This window comes from Gobius niger, assembly GCF_951799975.1.
Source record: "Gobius niger genome assembly, chromosome: 18".
In the NCBI taxonomy this organism is placed as follows: domain Eukaryota; kingdom Metazoa; phylum Chordata; class Actinopteri; order Gobiiformes; family Gobiidae; genus Gobius; species Gobius niger.
Genome location: NC_136869.1, coordinates 19628344 through 19647870, shown reverse-complemented (window position 1 = coordinate 19647870; position 19527 = coordinate 19628344). Strand labels below are relative to the sequence as shown.

Sequence of the window (19527 nt, the reverse complement as noted above, 5' to 3'; positions counted from 1 at the left end):
TACCCTACAAATACAGCTACCCACAGCCCAATGACACAGGAAGGGCTCGAACATAAACAGACCTGCAACACACATAGGGTGAATCAGGCCCCTCCTTCGATGCCGCTGGGGCAACCCGTAAGGAGCAGTGGGGACCCATCTCCAGATGTGAAGCCAGGCTGAGGGTCAGTATGGCCTGGCTGGAGGATTCACCTATTGCATTGATTTTAGTTGTGGGGGAAACTGGAGCACCCGGAGGAAAACCGCCTCAGACACAGGGAGAACATACAAACTCCACACAGAGGACTCCATCCAGGTGGGAATCTTTGGTGAGAGCTGAACCCACAGTCTCCTGACAAGAGAAAGAAGACTCGTCATCACTCAGGACCTTAACCAGTGGACCACACAAGAAAAAAAAAACACTGCTAAGAATGACAACTTTTGGGAAGTGCAAATTTATTTTTTGCTGAAGTAAATCCCTTGCACTATTGGTTGGAAGAAACAGTAGCATTGTCGCCGTTATTACAAAGGTATTGAGTTCAAATCTCACTTTAACACGCACTAAGTAATGACGGAATACACAACAACAGCTTTGTGTTTTCTGTTTCATTTTCTTCTTAAACGAGCGCTTTTCCCCCAATTTTGCTTTCCCTAAATCAAAAAGCTTCTCAACTGGACAGCCTTATTAGAAAGCTAACACCTACAAAACTGATCAACGTTTTTGTCACATTTTTCAAGCGCTTTTATCATGCTTTCGTCTCTTTTTTAGAAACCCACAGGACAGTCTCACAGGCCAGACTCCAACCTCCAGCACAAACTGACTGCCATGAGTTACTTTAGTTCACTTTTTGATAAATGTTTACAATTCAATAATAGGGTTAATTTGTGTTGAATAATAGTATTGTAGTTATTTAGTTTCATATATGCCACATGAAGATACTCCTGCTGCACTGTGTCACTTAATAGCTCGAAAAAAAGGGCTAAGAAATATGATGTTGAACTCTCTGACCTTCCTCATCGTGTCATTTTGTGGATACGAACACTTTACTCCCCCCGACAGCAGGCGCTATGCGAGACGGGATCCGGGAGACTCCAAACGCCAGCGCGCCGAAAATTACAAGCCTTGATCCAATTGTGGTGAAGTGCGAAAGAGGAGGCCCGGGACAGCAGACGCGCCTTTGTCTCCGAAAAGTCTGCGCAGGTCAAGGGAGCGCGGCTTATTGGGTGAAACGTACAAATGAATCTCTCTGTACATTTGATTGAATCAGGAAGTTTGGTGATGTCGTGTTGGGTGACTGCGCCTCAGGGGGGGGGGGGGGGGGGGGGGGGGCGCTTATCTGCCATGTCTGACGGTGGATTTCAGTGTCGGGCTGAAGGAGAACAGAGATAAGTCTGATAGAGCTGCTGGAAGGGGCTGGAGTCTGGACTGGAAACCTCGAATGGCCCCTGCCCAAAGAAAGTGCATTAATGGACAGAGTGGCGCAACAGGGAGGCCAGTGTTACAGAGATGGAAAAGATGGTAATGACTTAGAAGTTCAGTCAACATGTTTACATTATTCCACCAACTTAAACGTTTCCCAATCCCTTTCTTTCAGCGACTCTTGTACACACCTTGGCAGAATTAAAAATGACAGCTATATGTGGTGATTTTTCTGTAATTAGCTTATTGTGCATGTTTTAGTTTGATGGGAGAAACTGGAGGGAACTCATCCAAACAGGGAGAGGAGCCTGCAAACTCTCAGAACCCAAGGTCTGAGAGTACAAACACCTCTGTGCAGTTCAAGTAAGGATTAAAACAACGAGGAGCCGCGCATTATACACTTTTAATGCACGATGTGGAGGCAGGAGTTATTTCATGTTTGAGGCTGTTTTACCCGAAACTAGTTCCAGCTCAAATGTTTGTCGTCACTATTGAAACAGCTGCAGCGGGGTGATACAGAAAATGATATAACTACTGCCGGACAAACTGTGCGTTATACAGTTTTATCGCACGCCTGGCCAATCAGAATCGAGTATTCACCCGGACTATGGTGTAAAGCTCAATAAATCAGGCTGAAAAAAAAAAATTGACCGTATGTGGATCATCAGCGTCATTTTGGTTGCTTTTTGTGCTACACGTGGATACCAAATGTGTCAATATTTGTGAATGGAAAAGCGTGGGAAAGACGAGGGAGCGCTGCGTTATTGTAGTTACAATATAGACATTATATAAACATCACAAAGGGCAAGTTTGGTCTTCTTTCTTTTTACTTTGACAGTAAAAACTAAAGGAGAAACTTAGCTAAATCTCAATATTGACCAGTGTAAAATCTGCTTTCACCTGCCAGGTCTCGCCTTAAGGAACCTCTTTTTAATGCATACAGCACTGAAGACTTGACAAACTGCTATCAAAGTCCACTCCGAACCCTATTGAAGGCAATGTTTATGCTTATTTTTACAAACCACTTTAATCATATTACACATTGCTCTGACCTGACCAATTCCCGATGTTAAAGACTTTGATGCTCAATTGCAGAGTGGAACGCGTGGCTTCAAACACCGGCCTCATTAATAATTCCCATTTAAAAGCCCGTCTGCTGCTTCTATTTGCAAGTCTAATCTCCACTGCTCCACCTCCGCCGGCTCCACCAAACTCCGGCACAGGGGCCTGCGCGCTGCATGGATGAATTATCCACCGGCCGGTCCATGCAATTAGCCCAGGTTTAGACGCATCTTCAACTTCCCCCAAAATGCTGACCTCTCCAGACACTTAATTTATGGTTGGACAGCTACCTCTCCCAAAGAAGTCAACAAAGTGCCCTAGGGAGGAAGAAGAAGAGGAAGACTTTGACTAAGCCATTTTCCAACCAACAAAATGTAAGAGATCAAGATCAAGCGCATGATATGACTGGCAAATACCTGTAAAGTGTATAATACCCCTGCCTGAATGCAAACTCGCCCCCCACACCTGACTGGATCTCTGTGTGTAACCTCTCTGGGCTCATTATAGCAGCGCGCACGTGAGGAGGTCGAGCAGTGCGCTTAAACTGCCGAGTTTATTTTAAGTTTTCAAAGAACATGCTGGCTTTTCGCTGAAGACTTTGTTCCTAGAAGTGTGTCACAACTCACGCAACATACAAGGCATTATTGATGAGCGAGATAAAGCTGCAGAGTTAGCGCGGTTCACCACATTAAAATGGTTTTCAGGCTCCCTAATGCAGTCACTTGTACTATTTACATGCCAGAGAAAGTAGTTTCCATGGCCCCTCTTGTGTCACCGGCGCGCGGAGTTCTTTTGATTGAAATGTCAAATGTGGAGGCAGCAGCAAGTAGTCGTTTGACTTGTCAAACATTCACACACCCTGAACCACTGGTGAAATTCCCAGGACACTGAAGGCCTGTGTTTACATGCAGATTAGTTGGACATTTTGTCGTAGCTCAAATGTCATTAGTTTCCCGCATGCCTGTTCGGACTATATTTTATATGTAGTTTGCTTGCAATACTCTCAAATGCTGAAATCCCGCAGGTGGCCCCCAGTCTATCTTAAAGCTGCAACTTTTTATGTGAAAACAAAAAAGCAACACCTTGATATTTGAGCATAATTGACCTTTTTGTGACCCGGTGGCTGTATGTGTGATTAACATGGCGTCTTCACTTTTGATCAATGTGGCCTATGGGACTCTGCAGGACCAAAGGTTTACAGGTTTTCTGGTGAGAGCAGTAAAAACCTACCGGAAACTGTACAAACAATTGATCCTGGAGCATCATAGAGGCCACTGTGATAGAAAGAAAAGACACCATAACCACACATACAGCTGCTGGGTCACTGCATAAAAAAAAGCCAAAAAGTTTCATAATGCCCCTTTAAAGGAACAGGCCACCATTTTTGCAGACTGAGCTTAGACAAGTTGATGCTGCCCGTGGAAAAGCGTGGCAGCTTCCAACTTCACCCCTGTTTGGAGCTATAGGAATATGCTGGGAGAGGCCAAATGCTAACAACATCTTAGGTCGTTGTGCGTGACTGAGGACACGCTCAAAGACCAGACAGGTACACATCAACTCGTCTAAGCTCAGGAAAGAACATATCTCAGTATGTAAAAATGTTGGCCTGTTCCTTTAAGACATTACCTGCTTTTATAATAAAAGAACAAAAGACTCTTTCTTGGCAGTTTTTTGTCCATGTCCAGGAAAAAATAATGAATTATAGGCCCTACAAAGTTAAATGTACTCTATGTAAACAATATTACGACATTAGTTAAACAGAGCTTGTCATGCAGTGCGTTGTCCAAGGAGTTTTGATGCATGTTGCTGACTCTATTCCTCATCGCCATTCCATATTCAGCTATCTAATAAAAGTCTACGTTTCACAAATATTACGCAGATGTTTTTTTGTAGATTTTGTTCCCAATTATTTTTTTACTACTGCTAAAAAGTTTGGGGTCAATTCAAATGTTTTTTATTTTTGAAAGAAAAACACTGCTTTTTTCAACGAGGATAACATAAAATTAATCAGAAATACAGTCTAGACATTGTTAATGTTGTGAATGCCTGTTCTAGCTGGAAACCGGCGATTTTTGATGGAATACCTACTGTACATAGGAGTGCGCAGGTGCATCGCTCCAGTGTCTAATGTGTTAGCTAGCCGTGTTAGCGGGTAATGGATTATTAGAAAACCCAAATGCAATCATGCTAGCAATGCTGAAAACTGAGAAGCTGTAGAACTGGCCAGGTTGACCCCAAACTTTGGAACAGTAGTGTACAAAGCAAAAATATTCAAATTAAATTGTGGAATAGAACAAAAGTTACTGAAATCATGTCTTATAATTTCTCAGAACTTGAGGACAACAACACTGCAGCAAAGCTTATTTTTCTTGTCAGTTTCTTTTTTTTGCCATGGAGTAGATTGTAACAGCATTAATTTGTGAACAAAATGATGAAGTAGTGAAGATACTAAGCTGACATTTTCATTTCAAAACCTTAAATGAGTCTAATTTTTGTTTCATAGGTTTTAAGAAATGACAACACCATTCCTCCCAAATGAGTGTACGTTATTCTATATATAAGATCTACAGACACACATGTCCGTCCAGTGCCGTCCTGCACAATGATTTAAGTGGTCTAAGCGTTTAGGCCTCACCTTTCTCATGGCCTTGTCAAAACGCCAACATCTGTGTAAACGCTAAGGTCAGTCACACTCCGCCTCCCCACTGTTCCCCCGAAAGACCTTCAAATGGCTCAGACAACACACGCCGTCGACATTAATGCCTCTGTATAATCATAATAGGTGACATTTTGACCAAAAAGACAACAAGCAGAAGTGAGAGCCTCAAAGTGAACAGGGAAGTCCCCAATTGTTTGGTTAAAAGCAACACAGACTTCCCCTAACAATGACTCAGAATGAAGATGCTGAATGAAATTAAAGTAATAAGGATTTTTCAATACTGCTTTGTTTGTGCATTTTCCATAAACAATTTGGCTTGTGGGAATTTCTCTCAACTTTTGTTTATTTTCTTGAAAACAGAAATTAGATTAAAATTCTGAAACTCGACAACAAACGGCAGAGAATGTTCTTTTGCCGGGAGCGGAACATCACCCTGGTTTTGAAGGAGACTCTGCTTTAATTTGAGGAAACAGAACAGACAGAATGAATGCGCCAAATTGTATCGCAAGCAAGTTTCTTTTTATGCTTTTATCTCGCGTTAATCGAGAGTATTTTCTCCATCTTCTCGTCACGTTTTTTCCATTGCTTTTTTGTTCGGTTTCCGTCACATTTTCATCCTTCTTGCTATTTTGACTTTTTTTTTTTTTTTTTTTTTCAAGAAGCTTTTAGATTTGGGTGAAGCCAAATTCAAGAAAATGTGCTTGGTCCAGGTGGGGTTTTTAGATATTACGGTTTGACTAATTTGTAGCGATATGTAATCTGGAAAGCTCCTCCCCAATAATGCACTCAGATAAAAATGCACTCAATAATATACTTGATTCATTTGGCATTTATTAAATCAGACGTAACATTCAACTGTCTTTACTGAAACTTCTCACTATTATTACTTTGAGTGCGGGCCTGATTCATAACACAGTCGCTAAATGAAGCGGACCAACACTGGCGTTCTGACTCATGTCGACAACGTAACACTTAAAGCCGACGTATGTAGGAGCTTTTCGGAAATACCTTTAAGTAAACATGTTCAAAGCCAATGTTACTTTTACATGGTATGACAATATTGTAAGTAACATCGTTTATGAAAGCAGGAAAGAGCTCTGTCCTTTGGGTGCCAGATCATATAGATCAGAGTCCCAGTAGTTAAACGTCAGTGGCTGAATTCCGGAGGTTCTGAGCTTTCAAATGCGGTCCAGTCATCCGTCTTTATGGCTTCTCCAGCTGCAGCTTCTCCTCCGTTCCTCTGTGTTCAGATGATTCACTGCAGTGGAAGAAAACCACAGTTAGGCTAAAAAAAGTAATTCATGTGCTTTAGGGTGTGTGACATGTGCTTTAGTAAATGAAGTAGTATCTGCAGTATCTTATTCTGTCATGTGGTAAAAGGAAACAATGCAGCTGGTAAATCATTTCAAACAATTCATACATTCGTTTCAGTTGCGGTCTGCATAATGTTGAGATTAATTTACCAGGGCAAACCCCAAATATGGCCAGATTTTGAAACTCGCACAGGGAAGTCATCCGTCCAATCAGAGAGCAAAGAGCTTCAACTTTGCTGACTCAGTGTGAAGTCCCTGCACAGCCAATCACTCCAACAATGCTCTACCCTCTGCTGGTGAGCCGTTCCATTGGTCGACTGGGAGGTTTCACAGCTTCAAAAGTTATGAATGACTCTTCTGCCAGACCTCCACACATCGCCTTACAGGAAGCAACAGCTCGAGGAAACCAAAGTGGTGCACCGTTACAGCGCTTAAAAAAACCCACTGCACACATTAAGCTGAACTGAGTTTGGGAGTTTTGAAGGATTATATAGGAGTTTTTGCTTTATTTAGGATTTTTTATTTGGGTGAGCCTGCATGTTCAGCCTGTCGGGATGTGTGCTCCTCCGATTGCACGACAAATCCTTTCGCTATTGTTTATGACTTACTGCTACTACTGCTTATTGTACGTACAGAAATTTGGGCTTTGTCATGTTCCATCCACAGTATTTTCAGTGATTAACCAGTTAAGTTGTGTTGCTGAAAGGTCTTAGCTTTCAAATGCGGCATTGCACCGACTTAAAGACTGCAAACAAAAATGTAACAAAAAAGCTCCAAAAACGCATTAAAAAAACGACAAAAAAATCAATATATAAGCAGCAAAAATGTGTCAAAAATGCGACAAAAACGTTCACATCCATTTTGTAGATCTTAGCTTTGAAAGGAGACGTTAAAAAAAGCATTTAAAACAAAAAATGTTGGCTAAAGAGGAATCAATAACCTGATCTTGATCTTTGTCATTTCTGTTGTCACTGTTGTTACATCTTCTTGATCTACCAGAGGCTCCGTTTTATGTTCATTAATGTGCATAAATCTTAAAAGTGTTTGACAGTTCCTGAAAATACCTTTTTTTTTTATTCCAATGAGTGTGCAGCGGCATGTAGCGACCTGCTGTTCCTCACCGGAGTGGGCATACCTCTTACACCTCGCCCCTGCCAAGTCACAGACCTCCCACAACTGTGTATACACACACACAAGGGGAGTGGGAGGGGGGGTACTATTTTCTCTCCGGGAGCATGGGAACGCGCCGCTCACCTGCAGCAAGTCCGGACACTCCACAAACGACTCCTCGGCTGTTGGGAAAGTCTCCCGGCGTACAAGATCTGTGGAAAACGATAAGATGAGACAGTGGAGTGAGCGAGGAACGAGGGGCTGGATTAGGTTTCTGGGATAAGAACACACACGCACACACACGCACACACACACAATCTTGTACTTCTATCTTAGTGAGGACACTCATAGGCATAATGTATTGCCCAGACCCTAGCCCTAAGGTTAGAGTCCCGAACCCTAACCTTAATCCTAACCCTAAACCTAATCTAAACCCAATTCTAACCCTAACCCTAAAACCACACCTTGACCCTCAGACAGCCCTTCAAATAAGTGAGGACCACCTAAAATGTCCTCACTTTACAAAAATGTCCTCACTCTGTTGGTTAAAAACACAAATGGGTCCTCACAAAGTAGTAAGTACAAGAACACACACACACACAGGCGCGCGCTCGCATATACATACATGCTGTTCTTCCAGATAAAGAGATTAAAAGGCTGGAGGTCTGAGCAGTTATATTCTAATTGAAGATTTGCTGATGAAGACATACTGACGCTTAATAGTCCCCCCCACTGCTATTTATACGCCACTACACACTCGCTGACCTTTAGTAGTAAAAGTGCAGGGTTACAGTGTTCCAGCGGGGCCAACAGTGACTTTACAACAGGGCAATGAGGGAATCACTGATTATAGCACAACGTCACCATATAGAAATGATGTGGGACCTGATGTGAAGCTTTAATCTTTCATTTCCTTCTTCTTGTTTTTAATCATTACAGTATTTAAGAATGTAAAAACTTTTATTTAAGGAACTAGTTTCTGTTTCCTGCTGAGCCCATTATAGTTACTGGGGCAGACCCTTGTCACACAGAAGAAGTGAAAAATCATTTTACATTTACATTTCCACACGCATTCTGATAGATGATTCCAAGAACCCTCCACACCGGTGATTCCACAAACCTCTCACATCAAGTACAAAATATCTGATTTTAAGAACCACCGGATCTAGATCTGGTTCAAATTTGGACTGAAAATAGACCCATAATGGACTTGTGTCGAAACTATGTGTAAATCATGTCTACAGAAGAAAGCACAAGTTGATCATAAATTAAATGATCTTTAATTAAATTGAATAATGTCTAAAATATAATACTGTATATATATATTTACACGGTTTCATCTGTTATTTGACCTAATTCATAAATATATGCTGGTTTCAATTATAAATCCTATCAAATACAATATGAATATTTCCCTTTGTGACATCTTTAAATCGTCTTGGGACCGCCCGCTCAGTGCTCGTCCTGATCCCGAACCACTGCTATTAAGGATGTGGAAACCTTCAAAAAGAATGTACGCATGTTGTTTTACACACAGAGAAAAAAAAATATTAAATAGGGTGGTCTGGGGTGGGAAATTGCAAAAGCCCAATATTATAAAAGGAGTTTCTTCACAGAGCTGCACCAAACATTAAAGGTGCATTATGCAACTTTTTACTGCAAAAAAAAAAGTTGATATTTGTGCGTGTTGTGTCCCAGTGGCTGTATGAGTGGTCAGCTTGGCGCCTTTACTTTCCATCACAGTGGTCTCTGGTATCAATTGTTTAAAAGGTTTTCACTGCGGACGGACCCTCACACCAGAAAACCTACAAAACAATTGGTCCTTGAGCCTCATAGAAACCACTGTGATGGAAAGTAAAGGCGCCACATTGACCACTCATACAGCTGGGTCACTACAAGGTCAAATACACACAAGTATCAACTTTTTTTTTTCACATAAAAGTTGCAAAATGCAGCTTTAACCTCTTAAACCCGACCGTAACCAAGTGTGCTTCAGCTTCACCCAAAACTAAAAGCTTACAGTAACGCCTCATTTGAAAGCTAAGACCTACAAAACTCCTCTAAACAGATCTTTTTCCTCTCGTTGTCACTTTTTTTTAATTTTTTTTTTCCATTCCTGTTTAGTTGTGTCACATTTTTTTTGCCACCTTTTCATCGCTTTTTGTCTCATTTTCTATCACATTACCAACCAATGTCCAAGAAAATGCAATGCCCAGGCAAATGCATAGCCTTAATAAATATACAGTGTCTCTCGAAAGTACAAATACACCTTTAACTTTTGCACATTTTGTCATGTTTACAACCATAAACAAAGATTTTATTTTGATTTTTTTACTGAACGTTCACACGCAAGTAACAGACAACTGTGAAGTGAAAGCAAAATGATACATGATTCTGTTATTTTTCAAAAAATAGAAAAGTGAAAAGTCAGGCGTGCACAAGTACAGCATAAATTAATACTTTGTGGAACCCCCTTTTGCTGGAATAACAACAGCAAGTCTTTTGGGGTCTGACTCAAGATGACACAAGATTTGCACATGTAGAGAGTGACATTTTAGCCCATTCCTCTTTACAAAACAACTCAAGCTCTGTCAAATTAGAAACCATTCCATTGTAGATTTATCTTTGTGTTTAGGGTCATTGTCCCCAGCCTCAGTTCTCTTGCTGACTCCAGCAGATTTTCCTCCAAAATGTCCCTGTATTTGGCTCCATCCGTCTTCACAACTATTCTTGCAATCTTCTCAGTCCCCGCTGAGGAAAAGCAGCCCCACAGCATGATGCTCCCCCCCGTATATTTGACACTGGGGATGAGGCACTCAGGACGATGAGCAGTGTTAGGTTTGCGCCATACATAACAAAAATCTTGGGGCACTTGGTTGCATTTCTTACCAGTGCTCTCCTTGTTGGGTCTGTTAGTTTAGGTGGATGGCCGTGTCTTGGTAAGTTCACAGTGGTGCTGTACTCTTTCCATTTCTGAATGATGGATTGAACAGTTGCTCCGGGAGATGTTTAAATCTTGGGAAAATCTTTGTATAACTTAACGCTGCTTTAAACTTCTCCACAGCTTTATCCCTGACCTCTCTGGTGCTCCTTGACCTTCATGATGCTGTTTAGTGACCAATACACTCCGACCATAGCTCTGAGGGCCTAATAGAACAGCTGAAATTATACTGAGAGTAGATTACACACAAATGGCCTCTATTAAACCGTTAGGGCAAAGTGTGAACATTCTGCAGTTATTAGGAATGTTATAAAGGCAATTTAATGTGCTCAGAAAACTGCTGTATGAATACTTATGCACGCCCCACTTTTCACTTTTACTATTTTTTGAAAAGTAACAAAATCATTATCATTTTGCTTTCACTTCGCAATTGTCCATTTTTTTTTTGTTCAGTAAAACATTCTAAATAAAACCTTTATGGCTGTAAACATGACAAAATGTGCAAAAGTTCAAGGTGTATTAGTACTTTCGAGAGGCACTGTCGCTACCAAATATAAACACAGCTCTTATGCGTCAATTAGGAATAGCTGTCGGCAAAAATGTGACTTCTAAGAATTGTAATGAAGACGGTGAGTATATCAAGCATCAGAAGTTTGCGCGCCAGGATTCTGATAAGTCATGTGTTAGCGCTGCAGCATCTGCCGCGCGACTCATGTATCAAAGTGGCGGGTTCACGGGGTGCAAATTTGTGAATGAATCTCCTTCCATTTATGGTGCTGGTGGAGTGGTGTCAGGGCAGGAGGAACTCGCTCTCTCGCGCTCTCACACGCACGAGTATGGTGGCTTCCTCTGTTCTAGTTCAGCTATCTTGCCCGCCGCGCGCTCCTTAAACGCACAGAATCAAGTGTCAAGTACAGTGTGTGTGACTCAGCTGGATGTGATTAGAGATGTTCAAATATTTAAACAGTGTTGCTGTGCAAAGGAACGCATCAATGAGCGGCCACTTTCTCTTTTCTCAATCTAAGATCCGGTGCTTGAATGAATCACACTTTCTCCACGAGAGTACAGAGCAATGCTTCTGTTAACAGCGCGGCTAATCTGCTGCTGCAGGCTGGTCAAAAGAGTGTTATCGGCGCCGCCCTCGCACTGTGATTAAGAACCGTTTTGTGCTTTCATTTCTGCAAAAGAAACTCGAGTCAAAGTGGAAAAAAAGACATCAAGGTGTGCGTAATCGTAGTCAGAACACAGTCTCGACGTCGCATAAGTAGAGAAAAGAGTCAAAGGTTTATGTTTTATCCATCTAATCTATTTTATGTGAGCGATTACCCCAGATGCCCTACGTGTTACACCCAATAGTTTCATTGAGTCGTATTAGAGTAACTTAGAGACAGCACTACAGCCCCCCCATTGCAATTATTTATTATATACATCATTTACCAGCTAGACAGGGTGCGTTTAGTGCGATATGAATCAGTGGGATATGTGGTTTTCACGCAATCTCACCGTATGCCCCTAACACCCCCGCCCTTTGTGCAGCGGTTTCAATAAAGAGAAAAAAAAAATGTCTGTGTGGCTCATGTGGCTGTAGTGAAACTATGAGTTTTTAATTCCCGATGAAAGGATTAAGCTCAGCAAGAGATCGAGAAGTACGGAAAGCAGTTTCCGGATACGTAGGACCTCGGGAGGAGCTGTTCTGGAGCTGTCGCGCTCTACAGCCACTGGAGAAGATGTAAACATTACTCAAAGATGCGTGAGTGGGTGGAAACACAGCTCCAGATATGTTTTTGATGGGAGAACAACATTGCAACATGGAGCGCCACCTGACTCTTAACGTCGGTAAAATTAAGTAGAATTCTTCAAATATCTTGGTGTTTATGTAGATAACCTACAAAAGTGGAAGGTGCATGTTGATTTACTAAGAAGACAGATTGTTTGAGAGCACAAAAGTCTTGTTTTTATAATGCTGTTTTGGAAAGCCTAATCAGATATGGTATGGTTACCTGGTTTGGCTCTCGTACTGTCCTGTGTAAAACAAAAACTGAGGAATTGGCCAGAAATGCCATTAAAATAATTAGTAGGAAAGAGATCGTTCTTTACAAACAACCTTATATGAATATGAGCTAACATCGGGGAAACGATATCGGGCTGTAAGAGCCACTAGTAACCGATACTCTTTTAGTCCTGTAGCGTTTGCTCTTCTTAATAATGGGTCTTGTATGTTCTCTTTATTGCCTTGATGGAAACTTATGTGCAACATTAATGTGTAGTATATCTTGCTGTATGTGATTGTTATGGCACAGCCATATTCCATTGTTGAACATATGCAGGAGCAGTTGACTGTTGTCTTTTTGTATTTTATCTCATGTATTGCACTAGCAGCTACAAGTGTCTTTAATGTAGGAAATACAGCTTGGCAAATCCAAGACAAATTTCCATATGGGGCACTAAAGTTTACCTAAACTAACCTAAAAAGCTAAAAAAAAGTTGACTTTGCAAAATACTTCCCCTTTTGTTGCACATTTTCATTTCCTGTCTAATTCATGCAATTGGGAAGCCAACTTCTGTGAGAATTATTATGTACAAAACAAACAGAGCACATATAGTGAACTATATGTGCTCTGTTTGTTTTGCTGCATGTCACAGAGCAATGCAGTGTAGCAGCACACGCCCATGTGTACATTCTTCTGCTGTTTAACACACCCTGATTGGCACATTTTATGGAGAAAAATGTGTTCACACTTAGTGATAAAAAAGGTTAGAAAGTTCAGTCCATTATAGTTTTTTTTTTTTTAATCCATTATCTCACTTTGCATTTGAGCGCAGGTAAAGCCGTCCCAATAGGTGCATGTTTCTCACCTCCTGCGTCAGAGGCTCACAATAGGGGCTGCCGGCCGGGCTGCGCTCAGGGATTTAGCAAGTGTCCCGGGTGTGAATGGGACCGTCAGACCGCTGGCGCTGCTGAACAAACACAGGGCCACATCAAAAGAGGGAGAGGGGGGCGCGAACCTGCTCCCGTCGGCCACAATGAGGTCACACAGGCGGGACATGTCCACTACCGCCCAGGGCTTCCTGGATGGGAAGAAGGGATGAGATAACAGCGAGTCAACACATGATTCAGTCATGTGGCATTTGAAAGGATACCAGATGGAAATTTCACTTTTCTGTACTATGGCTGAAGCCCATTCATAAAACAGGCACATGTAAAACCAAGTGTTCCTGTTCCTGATGAGAGACAGTTTGTGGTCAGTAGATGTGTAATGTATGCAAGCCAAAAACATAAAAACAAAACAAACGCAGAGTAACTTTCAAAAAGGTCAGATCTAGTCATTATTTCTCCTAATTTTGTCACATATTACCTTGTTTTGATTGAGTTTTTTTTGTGTATCTTGACTTGATCCAATTTGTCGAAACAAACAAGCCATTACTAATACTGAATAATGCGATACATCCTCATTATTTTCTCACGTCCTAAACCGAGCGACTTCATAATTTCACTTCCTGTTGCTACTTCCATTCACAAACGGCACAAGTCAAACCCCCAGACTAAATTGTAGTGGTTTATTGGTCTGTAAAAGCTCATGAAATCGCGCCGCAGGAATCCACTCCACTTTGTTGTGCCCCATTACCCTCCACAGTAAAAGCATGAGTAAGTCGAGCTCCGTCTTCCTGGTTAACTGGAAGTACACAGTCATAATAAATGCCTTCTAAATGAATAGTGTCCATTACTCTTACTCGAATATTTAACCAACATGATGATGAGGGTGGCACAGTTATGGGAAACGCAACCACCCTTTACCTTCTTCCCTGTCCTTACCCGGTCATGCGCCTTGAGGAACCTCCGCCTTCTCATTCATTCATAACTCCTCACAGCGATTGTGCGTGGGATCTGAAGCATGACGCTGCATTCCTGCACATGAGGGGGGGGAGAAAAAGAAAAAAATAAGAGCAGTGGGAGTTGACAGGAGTTTATTGAACGGTTTTGTTGGATTATGTTGCCAGTTTCACATGAAAGAGCCGACGGGGGGAACGACCTTGTACATGTCAACACTGGTGGAAAGATTTGGAGGTTGTTGAAGTGGGAGGTGGGGAGTACTTGCGTTTACTCAAGAAGAAGAAATTGTACTTTCGAGAGTAGTTCAATCACATACTGTACTTTTTTCTTAAGTATGACACTTTACCCATCACGTGATAAAAGCTTCATCTTGACCTCCCTTAATGAAACCATCTATGACCTAATTTCTCAGTGGACATATAACTTAAGTAATCATTTCCGTAACTACTTTTTCACTTCTACTTGAGTGCGTTTTCCTCGAAAGTAGTTTTCTTAAAATCGAGGAGTACATTCACCATGTACTTTTCTACTTTTGCCTGAGAAATTAATATGAAAACAACTTGTTACTTCTACTTGAGTGAATGTGTGTTTAAGCAACTTTGCCGATTTTAATTTTCTCGAGGCGGAGCAACGGCGAGCGAACAGGAAGCGGAGAAAAACAATCAGAGAAATGCAGATGTGTGTTGTTGTTGTTGTTGTTGCGTGGTAACCATTTGACTTCTTCTTGAGTACATAACTCTGTAGAACAGTACTTTAACTTGAGATAATATTTCAGCGACTCTACTCACCTCCGGCCTTGCAGCTCTGGAGTGTTCTGAGGGGGAAGGACACTCATAAGGGGCGATGAAAGTGAGCTTTGGCAGCGGGTCTCGGTACATCCACGCGGGCGAGCGTGACTAACTGCTCAGCTGACCACATCCAGAGCGCTCGGGTCAGGGGCTGGAGGCGGCAGACAGTGACATGAGCCAGCAGCTGCCGTCACGCGGGCCTACGGAGGGGAGAGAAAGTGGCACACAGTCAAAATATTACTCAGCGGCTACGGCGCAACTCCCAGCTGCTTTCTGTTTGTTTTATAACGCAGACTTCAAACCTAATGAGAAGACTAAAGTGCAACGCTCGTGTTGACATGACAGGCTTGTACAGAAGCGGGGAAAAGAAACTACACACTTTTTATAAATGAATGAATGTGGGATGATTTTAAAGGAGAAACATTACAGTGGGTGGAAAACGTATGTGAGCGTTTCGGAATTTATCACATTTCTGCCTAAATTGGTCTTAAAATATGGTCAGATCTTTATTAAAAACACAAGACTGAGAAAACAGTGTCTGCTTAAACTACTACCACCCAAACAATTACATGTTATCATATTTCTATTGGCCATAACATGTAAACATTCACAGGACAATGTGGAATAAGTAAGCGAACCCAGGAATCTGGCTGAACTGCAGCAGTTTTGTAAAGAGGAAAAGTCCAAGATTCATCCTGATCATTGTGAACGTCTAAACTGCAACGACAGAAAAGCAGTTATTGCTGCAAAAGAAAAGCTGGCTATTTGGGTTCACTTACTTATTCAATGCTGTCCTGTTAAAAATATGATGAAACGTTTGAGAGGTATTAGTTTAAGCAGAAACTGTTTTCTCATTCTTATAATCATAAGAATATCACACCACAGTTTATGATCAATTTAGGCAGAAATGTGAGAAATTCCAAAGCGTTCACATACTTTTTCCTCCAACTGTACGGTAGTAGCAGTCCTAGTGATATTAGTACTGGTTATAGTCGTAGAAGAGGTAGAGGTACAAATAGTAATAACAGCTGTATCTTTTACTGTGCCATAAACTCCACAATGAATCCTTAATACTCTAACGTGCCTAAATACTTGTTACACTGCAGGTTTCTTTGGAGCCCTGAAGGATCAGGAGACTTCATGGCACACAGTTCACGACAATAACCCTACACCTGTACTTTCACACACTGCCACCTCACTAACAGAGCGGAGCGCGTGGCCGACTGCACAAACGCAGCCATATAAAAGTGTACATAAGCCGGTTATTGTCAGCCTGTTATGGGGAGACGACAGTGGCAGGTGGTGTAACAGCTTCCATTAACTGTTCATTTGAGGACTTTCACAGCTCCATCAGGCCCGCGTTTGTGTTTAATTACATGGCCTGTTAATTCAATGGCTCTCATCTCCAACTAGAAAGAGGTTAGTCAATGAGGCGTTGTGCGGGCTCTATTGGATAAACACACTGCTGTGGTTTAGCAGGTGCACTCGTGTTGGAAAATAATGCCACAAGTTCATCATTTAACAGACGATAATACCATCTGCAGCTCGATAAGAGAGAGGCTGCAGTGGGTTTGGGCTATTTCAGGTTCTTTTCACACCATCAAAGACAGCAAGATGATAAAGACGGTGCATTGTTTCACAAAACAGACGAAAAGGGCGGAAGTGGTTTAACAAATCCAATACGCCACTTGTACAACAAAAGTGCAGGGAAGGTTGTATTATTGCACCATTTATTATATTAACTGGTAGTTTGGAAAAGTAAGAACAGATAAGATTTTAGTTTATTCTTTAAGTCCAATGTGTAAATGCATTCTTTTGAGATCTGCTCATTTCAGACTAGCAGAGCTTACTCGCACTTCCCTTAATAGAGGTGTGTAGAGTAAGCAAAGTATTTACTCAAGTAAGAGTCACGTTACTCTGAAGTAATTTTACTCAAGTACAAGTAAAAAGTAGTGGCACAAATATTTACAGAAGTACTCTACAAAAGTACTTGTTACTTGAGTACTGTGAGTAACTGAGCAAAAATGTCTTATTTATTCAATGACATCAAAAATGATGTGAAACAAAACACAAAATCAAGTGGAAATCCTGAAATTTACAAAGAGAGTTCTCAGAAAATGGCAGAAAATGCGGAAGGAAAAATCTAATGAACAAGGTGCATGAGACGATCTACATCTATTTGATCAATCGAAATGAAGCATTTGCCGCTTAAATGTTTACTCAAATATTGAGTATTTTTACTCCAGAGTACAGATACTTCATCATAATTTTACTCAAGGAAAAAGAACCGCATGATGAAACTTCTCTAAGAAGTACAATTTCTTCAAAAAGTTACTCAAGTGCGACGGTGGTGAAGGTGGTGCACATTGTTGCTGTGTCCTTGGGGAAGACACCCGAGTTGCTCCAGTGTCTGCGTACACTGGTGAGTGAATGAGAGGGTGAATGGGTGACTGGTTCCTGACTGTAAAGCGCTTTGGCACTGATAAAGGTAGAAAAGCACTATATAAGTTGAGATTTCACCGAGTACTCCCCGCCTCTGTCTGTCAGCTATAAAACAAGCCATAAACTGACTACAAACAAATACCTATAGAGTCCAAAGCAATCTAGTAAACTACCAGGAAATGAATCTATCACTCAAACCTCATGGAGCCTGACAAATAAAGAGTGGCTCAGGTGGTAGAAAGCTTGTCTTGTAGCGAGACGGTTGGCAGTTCTATCCCAGTTACAATACACATAGCAGATTGGCAGCCATATTTCAGCCCATGGGAATCCAATGTATTGCCATTAAAACCCATTTACTTTCTCATTCATGGCTTCAAGATAAGAAGCGACATGTTCTGGACAGAGGGACAAAACCAAGAGGAATCCAATTAACTTTGAGCTCTTCATCACTGAAAAGTAACAAGGTCAACCACTGCATACCTCATGAATAAACTTCACTCCTGCCTTTTTCTCCTCATGAAACCCATGGCACACCGCTTCTTTACCCCCACCGCGGGGGAAAGCCGAGGCCACCTTCACAAACCCGCAGTAGTGAGACCCACTGTGTTCTTCCCGCTCTACGCAATCCGCTGGGAATGACATAATCAGCGCAGTCCCATACCTCACAGCGCACACGCCTCCTCAAACATTACAGACTCCAGTAATTGGCTCATTTTTTCAGATTCCAGCGGAGCGCGCAAAGACGGAGAGAAAAAAAAAACGATCCAGGGATTACGGCGCTTTAATCCAGCGAGACGGCATCTCATTCATAAACCAAACTGTTGTGTTTTGTAAATAACGTAGCGCCGTGTAAGTGACCCGTGTGAGAGAGACCGTAATGACTGAATATTTTCACTCGTCGCTGTAGTAAACACGGCTCACAGAGGCAGAACACCCAGGGCCAACATCTCGGTAATAAGCCGCTACTTGTGCACTCAAAAAGAGCACACATTTGGTAAACAAACTAAGGGGAGAGATTTATTCAGCGGAGCAGTGTGGAGGAGCCCAGTGCCACTTACTGTACAAATACACAAAACAAGATTTATGGAGGAAACAAACAAATTCCTGTCGACTTTAAGATGAACGCGCACCGAGAGCATGTGACAGCCTGTGAAAAGTCAACTGTTTTTCCTTTCTGAGCTTCATTCATAAAGTGACCCAGGATCAGACTGTATCCAGCAGCTTTACTGTCCATCATCACTGTTCAGTCAGGTTGGGGCGGCAGGGAGGCAAACTAAACAAAGCCCCACATGAAGACGCCATGTTGATCGTTTTGAAAAAGGGATCTCACTTTTTTTATTTTCTCATGGGCATTGCAATTTCAATTAAATTCGTTATCCATGTTTTAAAATGAAGACTCTGATCATTGTGAACATCTTAAATCTGTTCAAAACAGATAAATAATGAGGAAATGATCGGAGATGGGCTGCTAAACGAATACAAAAATCTAGTTACTAAAAGGTGTAAATGACAGCAGGGTGGGGGTTAGCTGATGGGGAGCTACTGCCCTCTTCAACTGCTCTACACCCTGGCTTTTTAACACACTACACTATGTAGTGCATACATCATACATAACACAAGAAAAATAAATTATAATTAATACACAAATTAATATTGTACTGATGATGGGAATGACAACTGGGAAGTAGCAAGATCAAGAGTATAATATGTATATTAATGTGCCTTCATAATATAAAACTAGTGACTTTCAGTAATGTTTGGCATTGGTAACCATCTGAAAGGAGGAATAATGGTCACCTTTGTTACTTGCTTTCGTAGACATCACACATAAAACAAGACCGTTGTTAATTATATGAACAGTTCAAACAGTGGTTTGTGAGTTTGGTCTGTATTAAAATAGCCGCTTTGAAATGTAACAAGTTCTTCTTTTGTCAATGAGGCAAATCGCAATACGATGTGACTAATTGTATGATGGATAATG

The 19527-nt window shown here is 41.5% G+C and overlaps 1 long non-coding RNA gene across 5 annotated transcripts in view; it reads right to left on the bottom strand.

The window, feature by feature from the left end:
- Positions 1-6147: 6147 nt before the first annotated feature.
- The window catches only part of LOC306977954, a 38233-nt gene continuing 24853 nt past the window's right edge, over positions 6148-19527 (bottom strand). For 4 of the 5 annotated variants that reach the window (XR_013793867.1, XR_013793868.1, XR_013793870.1 and 1 more), the window contains 5 exons: positions 15105-15304; positions 14299-14391; positions 13341-13553; positions 7688-7755; positions 6148-6378 (listed from right to left, as the gene is read on the bottom strand). This is a non-coding gene — a long non-coding RNA (uncharacterized lncRNA). The remainder of the gene's footprint in view (positions 6379-7687; positions 7756-13340; positions 13554-14298; positions 14392-15104; positions 15305-19527) is intronic. The other variant, XR_013793869.1, reaches the window with a different exon arrangement.